We start from the raw sequence: 13,914 nt of genomic DNA, 5'->3' as shown, positions 1-13,914 counted from the left end.
GTAATGGTAGGGAGAACCCGCCAATGGTCATCTTGACCCCATAGGATAGCAGAAGAGTTAATACTTTCATATGAATAGATCTGTAATATTGGACATAACTGTAAACCATAAGCTCCCCATATCCAGGGATCTATTAGCGACAACATGTTTCCCAATCAAAAATAACATACCTGAAAACAATCAATTACTGACTATGACTGTAAACACAAGCTTCCCAATCTATTAGGAACAAGTATACATTTCCTAAATAACGTTTTTCTGAAACAATCAGTGAAATATCGTTAGATTTTTTTGATATTGGATCTATACCGAGAAACTCAAGTTATGCAAATATCAGGCCCTACCGATACTGACGCTGACATATATCTCCCATCCCTCCACAAAAAACCACAGACCATTTGTTGAGACAAAAGAGGTTTGTTAATAAATGCAACAACGCGGGAACTGGAGGATGACAACGTCAAACTAACTGATATAAGGCAGAAAGAGCTGATAGATGTTGTGCAGTGAGATAATATTAAGCACAAAAATGCAGCTCGTAGAAGACAAAGGAGATAGCGCTAGTTCCTGTAAGAATGAGACAATAAGAAGAGACACAAAAACACCTAAACAATTCTGTCCTTTTTTTTCTAAAAGCTGTCATGATAAATTGAAAACAATTTATTTACCAACTTGACCACAGCAAAGGTCCATAATAGAAAATACATGACAAAATTGTAAAAAAATAAAAAATAAAAAACATTTATAAAGATGATTTACTGCGACAGACTGGCGACCTGTCCAGGATGTCCCCTACCTTTGCCCACAAATGGCTGGATAGGCTGCAGCAGCCCCGTGACCCCGAAAGGGTCAAAACGGGTCTGGAAAATGAATGAATGACTGAATGAATGAATGTAAACTGAAAAATAGCCCACCTTACTTGAACCTAATTTTTTTTACACAATATGGTCATGTGGTTAATATTTTGTTTAATTTAAAGTGTAATGCTCTATACTAAACTATGATACTGTTTCATATGTTCGTGAATGAGTTAAGGTATAAAACGACCCGGTTACTTAAGGGAATTTATGGTTTTGTTTCTGCAGGACAGCTTAGTATGGAGAGATATTAGACTCAGTCGGATTTGTGCGTGCATAATTCTTGATTTGTGCGTAAATTAGGATTTGTGTATGCATATTCTTGCTTTGTGCGTGCGTAAATTAGGATTTGTGCATAAATTTAGATTTGTGCGTGATTTGTTACTCACATAATACGTTTTGTGTATAAGTTAAAAAATATAAAATGAAAAAAAGACAAAATGCAATTTACGTATGCACAAATTAAGATTACAACAGTTTGAAAGTACTTACACACACACACATCTTTAAAAAACACACACGAATCCCTTGTTACGCACACACGAAGCCAAAGTTACGCACGGATCTGCCGTGAGACTCTTCACGTCTCACAAATTCGTCCGTAAGTGCTGCGTTTAAATACCAGTGGAATGCTCGGTCATTAGAATTTTCCTATCAGCCTTCCCTTCTAAACGTATCCAGACAATGACTCAATCAATACATGAAGACAGTAGATGTTAGTGTTGAACATAGAGGCTACTTACTTCGGGGCGCTGACCACCGAGATAGGCCGCCATTCTCCCGTGACTCTCTCAGTCTGACTGCCTTTGATTTTTCCGGAAGAAAAAAAACAGTGCCCCCTACTGGTCGTTCCTGTTACGTATTTTGTATCAATTCGGTGTCTTGGGCCGCCTTTACACTGCATGGTTCAAGTGACCCAATTCCGATCTTTTCCTCTCATGTGGCACAGATCGGATATGACCGGTGAACGTGTAAGCAGGACAAAAGCGCATGGATTCCGTTTTTCTCAGATCGGATACAGGCCTCTCTCATATGTGGAAATAAATCGGAAACAAATCGGATACATGCATTTGCGTGTGCCATGTAAGCAGACAAATCGGATATTCCCCAGTAAATGCGAGTCGTACGTCAGTGACGTCAACTCAGGACACCACCAACTGAGATCACATGACTTATTAAGGTGCTTTTGTGCGCTGATTTTGCTGTCAGCGTGTTACCTTTCAGCCTCAGGCTTCAGACCGTAGTTGGAAACCGCTGTTATGTCCGGTCCGGACCCAAACGGTAACTAATGAAGCGGGACACCGTTGCTATGAACAGGGTAGAAACCGTTTATTTCTTTGGGGGGCGTGACTGTGTGTGTGTGTGTGTGTGTGTGTGTGTGAGCGCGCGCATGCGCGCTTGCGTGTGTGTTTGTGTAAGGAGAGAGAGTGAGTGTGAGCGCGGAGCGGGGGACTGTCGGAGAACCGTAAATTAAAAATAAGGTGTCTCCCCCAAAAGTTTTGGAGTCTTTCTTAACCCACTCTGGAGGCTGAGGGTTCAGAACGGAAAAGAGAACCCAGAGGAAATATCCCGTGTGTTTCTGACTACGATCAGAAAAGAGAAGTCATCGCGCAGGAAAGGTTCAACACTTGGATCAAACTGTTCGGACAGCACAACGTCTGCAAACACTTCCTCATTCAAAACTCAGAGAGAGCATATAAGACGGCCGAGCAGCCCTCCTTTTTCCTCTCCCCTCTGGAGCGCCCAAGGCAACGCCTCCCTCCGTCGCCGACTTGCCTCCATGACAACCGCAATCACAAACATCCGAAAGAGGTCCGCGGAAGGCGGAAATGCTGCTACGTATTCCCTCAGAACGTCTACGTTTGATAGTTTCAGCATTGTATAGTGTAAATGCAAAAATCAGATACGGGTCACTTTTAAAAGATGATGTAAGCGGGTCGTCAAAAAAATCGGATATAGTCAGAAAATCGGATATGAGCATTAAGACCTGCAGTGTAAAGGAGGCCTTGGAGAATAATATACTTTTAATATATATATGTTAGCGTTTAAAAGTGAACGTCATATTCTCAGATAATAATTTTTATTTTCCTTTAAAGTTTTTTTAAGCCCTGCTACACCCACTGAAGGAAATACGTTTAGAAGGGAAGGCTGATAGGAAAATTCTAATGACCGAGCATTCCACTGGTATTTAAACGCAGCACCTACGGACAATTTGTGAGACGTGAAAAGAGTCTCACGGTAGATCCGTGCGTAACTTTGGCTTCGTGTGTGCGTAACAAGGGATTTGTGCGTGTTTTTTAAAGATGTGTGTGTGTGTGTGTAAGTACTTTCAAACTGTTGTAATCTTAATTTGTGCATACGTAAATTGTATTTTGTCTTTTTTTCATTTTATATTTTTTTAACTTATACACAAAACGTATTATGTGAGTAACAAATCACGCACAAATCCAAATTTATGCACAAATCCTAATTTACGCACGCACAAAGCAAGAATATGCATACACAAATCCTAATTTACGCACAAATCAAGAATAACGCACGCACAAATCCGACTGAGTCTAATTTCTCTCCATAGCTTGGCTTTTTGTGAACACCTGTTGCTAAGCGAAGATTTCTTTATCCCTTGTGCTGTCCTAGGCACTTTAACATTGGCAGTTGGGTCATCTAGACCCACTAGACAGTGCACTGAACCTTTTTTCTTCAATGATTTGTGAACCTCACTGGTGTCCATGGATTACATGAAATCTTTCCACCTTTATCCACCTTTGTCATGGTAGGAATAACACGTCAAAGTAAGGGTGGGGTCATCTAAGATAGCACAAGGGTTAATGCTGAGTTTGAATTATTGCAGGAGGTAAAATCCACTTATAGAAAGCAGCCGGCAGCTGCTTTCTATAAGATCTGGCAGCTGAATTGTGCTGACTGACATTTTCAGCTCTGATCAGTCTCTAAAGTTTTTTCTAACTTGTCCTGTCAACAGCTCAGCAAACAAATCAGAGCTGAAGGCCTCTTGTGTTAGACAGATTTTACTGTTACAACAGCAGCTTATGAATCTTTTCACACATGAGGTGTATATTTGTATAAACCTCTTTTGTATTTGAGGCAAACGTAGATGTTAATCAAGAGGGTGAGGTCTGTCCACAGATACACTCATCCACACACTCAAACATACCTGTTGGCTCCAAAAAACCATCACAAACATACAGGTCAACACATACACGATACAAATACAGCTCACACGCACATACTTATACATACAAACCAACATATGTCAAGCATGCATCACTCCTGCATGCATACTATCTATGCAAAGGTGAGCTGGCACCTTTGCTCAGGTGAGTCTTCATGTTCTACTGTGGAGGAGCCTCAGTGGCATCCCGTGTCAGATACCCACATGGGATAGCAGATCAGGGGGATCTGCTGCTACAGGGTCCCCCAGCGCCAGAGAGCAGTGTAATACAGGGGCACAAAGAGCCCCAGCTCAGCGAAAGAACAGGCCTCTTCCCGTGTCAGAAGGCCAAGCAAAAGCCCCCCCCCCTGCCAGAGAGGCCCCAGATGAGAAAACCACCACCACCCAGGAGTTCTGAGCATCTACCCTACCTCAACCCAGGGAACCATGGCCCCCGAGGTTAGACCCATTCCACGCTCCAGGCAACCACCCACCTGACCCACAGGAAGTCCAGCAGAGGCAGGGCCCACTCACCCCCACCCAAGAGGAGGACACCCAAGAAAGTGGGGGTTCCTCACGGACGTGGTAAACCAGGCTCCCCCACTGTTGGAATTTTGAAGAGGCCAAGCGCTTGGAGGCAAGGACCAGAGCCAGCACCACAGGGACAAGGACACCCCCAGGCTTAGATGTGATGGGATCCCTGCCTGATGGTCTAGCACAGGGGGGCTCATTACAGCGATCGCCACTGACCAGAATGTGATGGTAGATCATGGGCCATCAAAGATAATAATAAATAATAAATAAAGATATATTTATGAATCACCATCCTAATCGTGAAATACGTCACTTGATTGACATGCAGAACGGCCAGTCCAACATCTTCTGAGACGCTCCGTCTGACCTAGCCGTCCACCCACATTGCCTGCTTCCGGGTTTGCGGACCACGCCTGAGGGATCCGAGTCCACTCCGGCAGCAGTGTCCACAAGCACACATTTTTCGAGCCCTGTCAACGGAGCTGGGGCCACTGTTTGCTCAGCCGCGGTTGAGCCAGCCGCGCTTTGGACATGTCATGCTTCCCTCCATAACACGGTTTTACAGCAGAGCATGAAACGCGTTTGTCGCTGCTTTCTGTTTTTATAATAAAACACCTAATGTGTTCTAATTATGTGTTAATACAAAAATAATGTTAATACACACAACAAAGCTTTCTCCTCACAAAGATTTGTGTACTCTTACTGTGTAGTTTTTGAGTTATTAGTACAAAAGCATGTTATTTTTGACTAAAGGCAAGAAGTTGTCAACATAGAAGTTGAATTTGGTGCATAATTCCAGGCCATGACTAGTCTAGCATCTTATTTTAAAAATACTGTCTCAGTTGTCAAAAAGTTGAATCTAAAGTGACCACGGACAGCATATATGTGCACCTATATGTGGAGAAAGTAGCTGTGCAACAAAAATAATGAGAACAATATTGGAGCTATCCAGCCGTACAGTTTCCAGCCAGATAGCAGCTCAGACGAGGAAAATGGAGCCGTACATGGATCTATTTGTCTGCAAGTGATGCATCAGAATTGAGCTGAGAAGGGAGCTTAGGGCTCTTCTATGTAACAAATAAGCTGTTTTTCAAACTGCGTTTTTAATCTGCTCTTGATTCACAACAATATAAATAAAGAAATAGTGATGCAATTTTAAGCTTAATTTATTATACATATGCATTATAAGAAAAATGCCTCAAGAACATGTCAAAAACACCATTTTCATCAAAGTACGTTTTTAGTTCTTGAATGAACTAACAGGGTCTCAAATGCTTAAAGTAGTTTGCAAAAAAAGCTTGATGTTTGTTTTACTTTTACAAAAAAAAGTGATTTCTCATTTCTAAGTCTGACATGGCCTGATTCCCTGTCAGCGTCACGGTCTTATTCCCAGCTGGATATTTCCGGGCAGAGATTGGAACTTGTTTTATCGGGTTTCCAGTTTGGGACTCTGTCTCACAACAGCGTTTTGTTGAAAACTTTTAGAGCAGGGGTGTCAAACTCATTTTCACCGAGGGCCACATCAGCATAGTGGTTTTCCTCAAAGGGCCAGATATAACTTAGACATGTAACTAAATGTTTAACTAAATGTTCCATTTATTTATTATAATTTTGTAAAGTGACAATTACAGTTGCATAGAAAATATATGTTTGCTTGTTACTCTAGCATAAACCCTTTTACATTTGATTCTGTCAGGTTAGGTTACATGGACAGTGTTCAAGTCTTAATGTATAGTTGCCCGATCCGATATTTCAGGTCTAATTCCCTCTAGATATGAATAAATACACAACAATTTTTTAATTTCTTATTCTAAGAAATTAAAAACGTCTATGCTCTCGCGGGCCACATAAAATGACATGGAGGGCCACATTTGGCCCGCGGGCTTTGAGTTTGACACATGTGTTATAAAGGGATGGAAGGTGAAATAGTTTGGATGAAATGTGTGTTCCCCAAGCCATTGCTGTCATCCAACTCACACGGGTTTGTACATTTTTGAATCCGAATGTTTCCACCCATCACATAGGAAGGATTTCTGTCGTGCCAAACTTCTCTGATCACCATGTTCGCCATTCGTGGACTGAAGCCAAAATCTTCCTTCTCTCTGCTCCTTCACCAAGGCCTGAATTTAGTAAATCCCATGGGTTCACACCGATATTTTCATCCTCAATAAAGCTCCTCTTCCTCCTGTTGTGTGCCAGTGAAAAATCTCCTGCAGTAATTGAGGGGGAAATGACAGGGCCATGAAGTCACCAGGCTCACCCACGTGCTTGTTAGTGGCAGTTTACTGAACCTGAACCTTTCAGCACCAAGACAGAGGATTTATGACTAGAGAGAATTTACCTCAGCTGGAAAGACTCACTCTAGATAATGACTTCATTTCAGGTCTGCAAGGAAAATATTTCAAAAACATGGAAAGGCTCAGCCAATAGATCAGTGTAACAACACAAACCTATTAACCGGGTGGAAGAGGGATGTGATTTCCTCTGTGAGATCCCATCTCCACAGGCACGCCCTCACCTCCCACCATGCTTTTGAAAATTTAAAGCGGCTGACGTTTTTTCCAGCAGGGGGTTGATGCCTCGCTTCCCGTTGCTGCTGCTGCTGTACTGCCGATCCGCCAACCTCCAGCATCTGTTACTGTACTCAGAGCGGATTTAGCCGGCAGCAGCTGAAGCTTTTCCCTCTTTTTCGTCCGCTGATCTTTGTTGGGATCTCTAAACCTTTGGAGCCGAGGTCAGCACTCCTATCCTTAGGTGTTAGGCAACAGCTGCATCAGATATTAGTTATTTGTGAAGGTAAGATTTACTTAAAGTGAAAGTAGAACCTCATGACCCAGCCAGTAAAAGACAAAACGTGTTTATTTACCAAATTAGAGTTAATCTGAGCCTTAAGCTTTCTCGATTGGCAGTCCACCTCGGTGTCAGCAGTAGCTTAGCAGAAATGTGTGATGATGACAAACTACTGCATGGCTACACGATGTCTCTCAGAGGTTTCTCTGATTCGTTTACAGAAAATGTTCTTTTCAAGCAGAGGCAAAAGGACAAAAAACCTGAACAACTCTGCATGTTTGTGATTTTTTTTTACCACTTTGAGAAAGTAAAAAACAAAAAAAAACAAGAAACTCCAGTCAGAAACATTAGAAGAAAAAGCTTCGGAGATTTCAGCACAGTTTACCATCTGCTGGAGTGGAGATTTGGCATTAAGCTCCTTCCCGCAGCAGAAGTCAAAGGTGTTTTTGTCAGAACTTCCAGCTGTAGTTCTGAAACTTTCTTTTACTATAACTTGAGGAGCTGCAGCTCAGAAGAGAAGGAAGCTGGGAGCTGATGTCAACCCAACAACAATTGGAGGAGAACAAAGAACTTCGATTTTTTTTCTACTGTAACCCTTGTGCTATCCTAGGCACTTTAACATCTAGACCCACTAGACAGTGCTCTGAACCTTTTTTCTTCAATGATTTGTGATCTTCACTGGTGTCCATGGATTACATGAAATCTTTCCACCTTTATCCACCTTTGTCATGGTAGGGAGAATACGTCAAAGTAAGGGTGGGGTCATCTAAGATAGCACAAGTGTTAAATCTAACTTTTGGAATAAAACAGACCTTGGAATTTAGATGTTGATCCAGCCCCTTTCCAAACACATCCGAGTCCTAAGATTTATTGCCGAACATATTCAAAGACGTCTTGCTGCGGTCCTTTCTCCCCGGGATAACATCCTGGCTGTAAATGTCACAGTTACTCTGTCGGTTGTTGGGTTTCAACGGTCATTCTAACAGATTCTATTTACACCAAACAATGCTCAGTGTTTGGACTCCTGTTCCAGCTCTCAACATGCTCTCTGCTGGATTGATGGCGCATAATTTATGCTCTAACTGCTTCTTCTATCCTCCTTTCACGGTCTTGTATTTGTTCAGTACACAGTTGCTGGACTCTTTCGACACTGACGACATTCTGGTCCACCAATTTATGAATCAACTGTGATAAAGTTATTAGCTACTTTAGAAAGATATTTGACCTTGGTGAATCCAATGCCGTAAAATCTTTCAAATGGATTGGCCAGACTGTCAACCACATTCAATCACCACCTAATAGAGTAGGGCTGTGACGAGTCTTTAAATACTTGGATATCTGTTGGATAAACGCGATCCGTGAGAAGTACAAATATTTATGGCGTTGTTAACTTTTTTCTACTCTAATTGTAACTTTTGGAATAAAAAAGACCTTGGGAAAAAATGAGTATGAATATTTGTGGTGTCCAAGATCACTGATTTGCGATCTTTTTAAATATAGCAGAGTGTAGTAAAAATACTCTTCAGGAAACACAAAACAAAAAAAAAAGCGCTACTGTCACCAGAAGTAAAGTCGAGTGTCAGTGAAATTTCTCATTTTCAAAGTAAAACTATCAAGAGTTTTTTCTTGAATGAATGAAAGGAGGATGAAGTTCAGTTGACATGAGTTCTAAAAAACAGATTTTGTTGTAACCCTTGTGCTATCCTAGGCACTTTAACATTGGGAGTTGGGTCATCTAGACCCACTAGACAGTGCGCTAAACCTTTTTCTTCAATGATTTGTGATCTTAACTGGTGTCCATGGATTACATGAAATCTTTCCACCTCTATCCACCTTTGTCATGGTAGGGAGAACACGTTAACCCTTGTGCTATCTTAGATGACCCCCCCCCCCTTACATTGACACTAGTTACAAATATTTTTTTAAGATTTCTGGTGTGTTTCCAGGTCACTTCCCCTGTCGCCACATTCCTGAAACAAATTTTAATAAACAAACTCAAAAAGGCAAAACCCATGTAGGAACCAAAAGGTGACACAACAGAGCAGATGACCTGACAAGGATAAACCAGACACTTAAATAGGCTGAGGGCAATTAAATAAAATTATCACAGCAGTGGATCATGATGAACCTGGAACCAGTGTGACCGAGAACAACTTAGAACATGACCAAAAAACCAAACAAAACCACAGAACCCTTACAGTTCGACCATTTTAACCCTTGTGCTATCTTAGATGACCCCACCCTTACATTGACGTGTTCTTCCTTCCATGACAAAGGTGGATAAAGGTGGAAAGATTTCATGTAATCCATGGACACCAGAGAAGATCACAAATCATTGAAGAAAAAAGGTTCAGCGCACTGTCTAGTGGGTCTAGATGACCCAACTCCCAATGTTAAAGTGCCTATGATAGCACAAGGGTTACATGTAAGGGTGGGGTCATCTAAGATAGCACAAGGGTTAAATATGGATGGTAATTTGAATAAAGAAATTCAATCACTATATAAATAAGAATATTACAAAACTCTCATGATCAATTAAGTGATATGTTTAGTGACTCTGTTATCATGGTGGAGAATCCATGTCGTTATGTTCGCCTAAACGTGTGGATGCTTTTTGGTAGATCCATTATAGACTGAAACAAGGGCTGCATGGTGGCTTAGTGGTTAGCGCTCCTCACTCACAGCAAGTAGGCTGTGAGTCCCGGCTGGGGACCTGAAACAGAGCATTGGGGGTTTTCTCCGGCTTCCTCCCACAAACATGCTTCGTATGTTAATTGGTAACTCTAAAATGTGTGTGAATGGGTATTGGGTGCGAGAGTCTTGCAACCTGTCCAGGATGTCCCATGCCTTTGCCCACAAGTGGCCGGGATAGGCTCCAGCAGCCCTGTAACTCTGAATGGGAAAATACGGATTTGAAGACGAATGAATGTTTGTGAAACATGTCTGTTGGAAAAACTGTTTCCGCATGTTTAGATGAAAGAACTATGAGTGTTTTCCGGTTTTTTACAGTCATTGTTATTGAAGTTTTGCTGTGTCTTCATCTGCTATCTTCTATAGTCAGTTTAGCTGGGCCAATACTGTGGTGGACTGGCCTCGACCACCATCAGCGTCTAGTTTAGAGGACCTATCCATCTTTGGTCACAGCTAATCCCACCAGGATAAAGAAGACATCTCAGAGCCTAACCACCAAAAGACTATAGAATATTTCTTGTACATTTTTGTATCAGAAAAAAAATCTTTATTCACATTCCTGAGATCTTTCCTTATTGAAATACACCTATTAGCTGATAAGGTTGATTTTGCATGATTTTTCCTTTTATTCATTTTTATACCAGCTTTTATTTCTGAAGAAGGTAAGTATAGTTTCCTGCTGTCAAACTCAAAATGACCAATGAGCGTTAAAATCATGTGCTGAAAAGTAGACACGGTTGGACATAATGACTGTCCCCTGGGAGCTAAATCAATAGGATCTAGTGGCTCAAGTTCTGTCCACACCATTGGAGAAGAGTATTTGACTTCCTGTTGGACTTAAACGCCTAGATGCCGTTGTTTTGGGTCTAGGTTGTGCAGCTAAAGGTCAAAGGGGGAGCAGGCGGAGGTCAGACAATTACAGTTTTGTTCGATCCAAAAAAAGTGAGTGAGGTGGACTGAAAGGACTGAAGAATTAGAGACACACAACCACATTTGTTCCCTACGGCACATGCATGCGCACAGATTCACTCGTTAATTTGCATCATCTTGTTTTCTTCAGCTGCTTGATGACTATACTGTTATCCCACCCCCCACCCCCGCCCCCTGAAGAGGGCGACAGCTCCATATGTTATTTATGTGAGGAAGGGATAAATGAGATTCTTGTCTGAAAGAGTGTGTTTGGAGTGTGTGTGTGTGTGTCGTCCTACTTGCTCCACGCCGCTCTGTTTGGCACGTTCCTTTTTTTTCTTTCTGGCCATGTCAGTTTTCTAATTAGTTCTGGTTGCAGCCCAGTGATGCCCGACCGTCGTGTCTCTGAGCGGTTCTGGATGCAGCAACTGCTGCAAAATAAAAAAATAAAAAATAAAAAAAAAATACTGCATGAATGCTTGAGGCAGAATGGCAAAGCATTATCACAATGGGGCAGCTGATTTCACAACCACGCCCCCACCCCCTATGTGCTAGCACACTTTGCTTAGCTTGTGTGCTGTCTTTTGGGGTCCAGATGACCCAACTCCCAACAGTAACGTGCCTGCAGGCACGTTACTGTTGGGAGTTGGGTCATCTAGACCCACTAGACAGTGCGCTGAACCTTTTTTCTTCTGTGATTTGTGATCTTCACTGGTGTCCATGGATTACATGAAATCTTTCCACCTTTATCCACCTTTGTCATGGTAGAGAGAACACGTCAATGAAAGGGTGGGGTCATCTGGACACCCTTGTTTTTCTGGTAAAAGAACGTGAAAAAGTACACCGCCATAGCTGACACACATTTCAAGACTCTGCTTTGAAAGGAGCTTTAGAGACAAACTCCTGCCTGCAACCGAACTATACATCCGTGTAAAACATCAAACGCAGAGACATTCATCCTGTTTATTGTTCCTTTTAACAAACTAGAAGGATGTGGAAACGAGAACTTTACTCGATGCAGCATCTCATGAGCACTAACAACTGAAGTTGTCAATCAAGGAGACTTGAACCAAAATTCTAAACGTCTGCTTCTGATGCAGATTGACTCGTCTTGATTTGCTCGGTGTTACAGTACTGCTGTGACAGCCATGTTTTGAAGTCTCCGGGGTCTTCAGAGGCGTAGCTTTGTGTTAACCCTTGTGCTATCTTAGATGACCCCACCCTTTCATTGACGTGTTATTGAAAGATTTCATGTAATCCATGGACACCAGTGAAGATCACAAATTATTGAAGAAAAAAGGTTCAGAGCACTGTATAGTGGGTCTAGATGACCCAACTCCCAATGTTAAAGTGCCTAGGATAGCACAAGGGTTAATGGCGTTGTCACGGGAGGACGTGTAGTGCGGAGCGCCAAAGCATCAGAAGCGACAGTTGGTTTAGGGATTGCAGTCCAGAGGAGGACCAGGTGGGACATTTTTGTTTGGGGCATTTTTGTTTTCTTTCCAGAGGCGACTAGGTTCACAAACTCTCGTGCAGCCCTCAGCGGTCACCATATATCTCCATTTCAAATGCATATCAAACACGTTCAGACGTTAATATGACTTCAGCCAAATCCAAATTCCTCCCCCACCCCTCTGGCTCCCGCCTATTGCTCCAATTGTAGGGGCATTAGTGGTGCATTAGTTGTAGTGGTGTCTAAACTTATCTTTTTTTTAACCCTTGTGAACCCCACAAGATAGCACAAGGGTTAAGTGGAAGCTGAAGTGACTTAGAGCTGGATATCCCTCTGCCGGGAAGGTGATCTGCGTCGCGGAGGACAAACGCTTTTCTTCAGGTGGGTTTGTTTTGAAGCACAGAAGTTTACATTTGAATATAAGTATTGAGTTTTTATCTTTGCAGGACTTTTTAAACGTATAAAACCAATGTTGTTTTGTATTTTCCAAGCGCTGGCAGCTACACGCTAACCTAGATGGCCGGCGACTATTCATGACATCATCGAGTGGTAGTAAGGTCTAAATTAGAGGACACTATTTTTTCCAGAACTCTCCTTTTGGAGGGATAAATGTAGGGCTAGGGAAAGAATTCGGATGTGGCCAAACTGTTAATAAATTACTTGTCAAAACAAAAAGTAATATTATTTGTAAATTAATATGTGTCTCAGCTGACCCAACTCCCGCTAGCCTTTTACTAAACATCAAAATAAACACATTTTAGAACATTTTGACCGAAATATTACAAAGATTGGTGAATACCACGTTTCCCCTTTCAAAGCACTACCAAACACGAAGGGCTGAGTGTCTGTCCCAGGAGAAAAAGCGCTGTTTAGTAAAAATCATGGGGACATTGTTAACACCACCTACTGCCCCACATAAGGAAAGCCTGACTTCATCCCAAGTAAGCTTCTGCTTTGAAAATGAATCAGAGAGACGGAAAAGAAACATCTCTGGGCTCAGAAATATCAACTCTTCTGTTTTTTTTTCTTTGGTTGTTTTTAACCTGCTACAAGTGAAGTACTTGTTGCATGGGGGAAACAAATGCAAAAAAATAAAATAAACATAAAACGAATTGGGCCGATTTTATGGATCAGGGGGATGGAAGCTGCACTCAAACAGACGGTTGTGTGTCTTGTTTGCAGATTTCTCCGGGTTCCACTTCACTGTTGTGATCCTTTCTTTGACTTTCACGTGAACATCTGCTCATGTGAGGGGGAAATGGGTCACAATGACTCAAAAGTGGGCCAGCGCTTCAAAAATAAAGCCCATCAGGGGAGCTTTTAAGAAAACGGAAAAGCATTTTGTCGTTTCTTTAGAATGTAAATCCTCTTCGTTCTGGTTTTCTTCATCAGTTCCTCAACATCATACACATAATTGCATATAATTAGAAAATAGCTTAAAGAGTTTTTTTGCAGAGCTCATGAGGTGGAATTCTAGTTTTTGATTCCGTTTGGACCGTCTGCTGACTATA

This window comes from Oryzias latipes, chromosome 1 (genome assembly GCF_053564925.1).
Source record: "Oryzias latipes strain Hd-rR chromosome 1, Olatipes_Hd-rR_3.1".
Taxonomy (NCBI): domain Eukaryota; kingdom Metazoa; phylum Chordata; class Actinopteri; order Beloniformes; family Adrianichthyidae; genus Oryzias; species Oryzias latipes.
Note: the sequence above shows the minus strand (reverse complement) of the source record.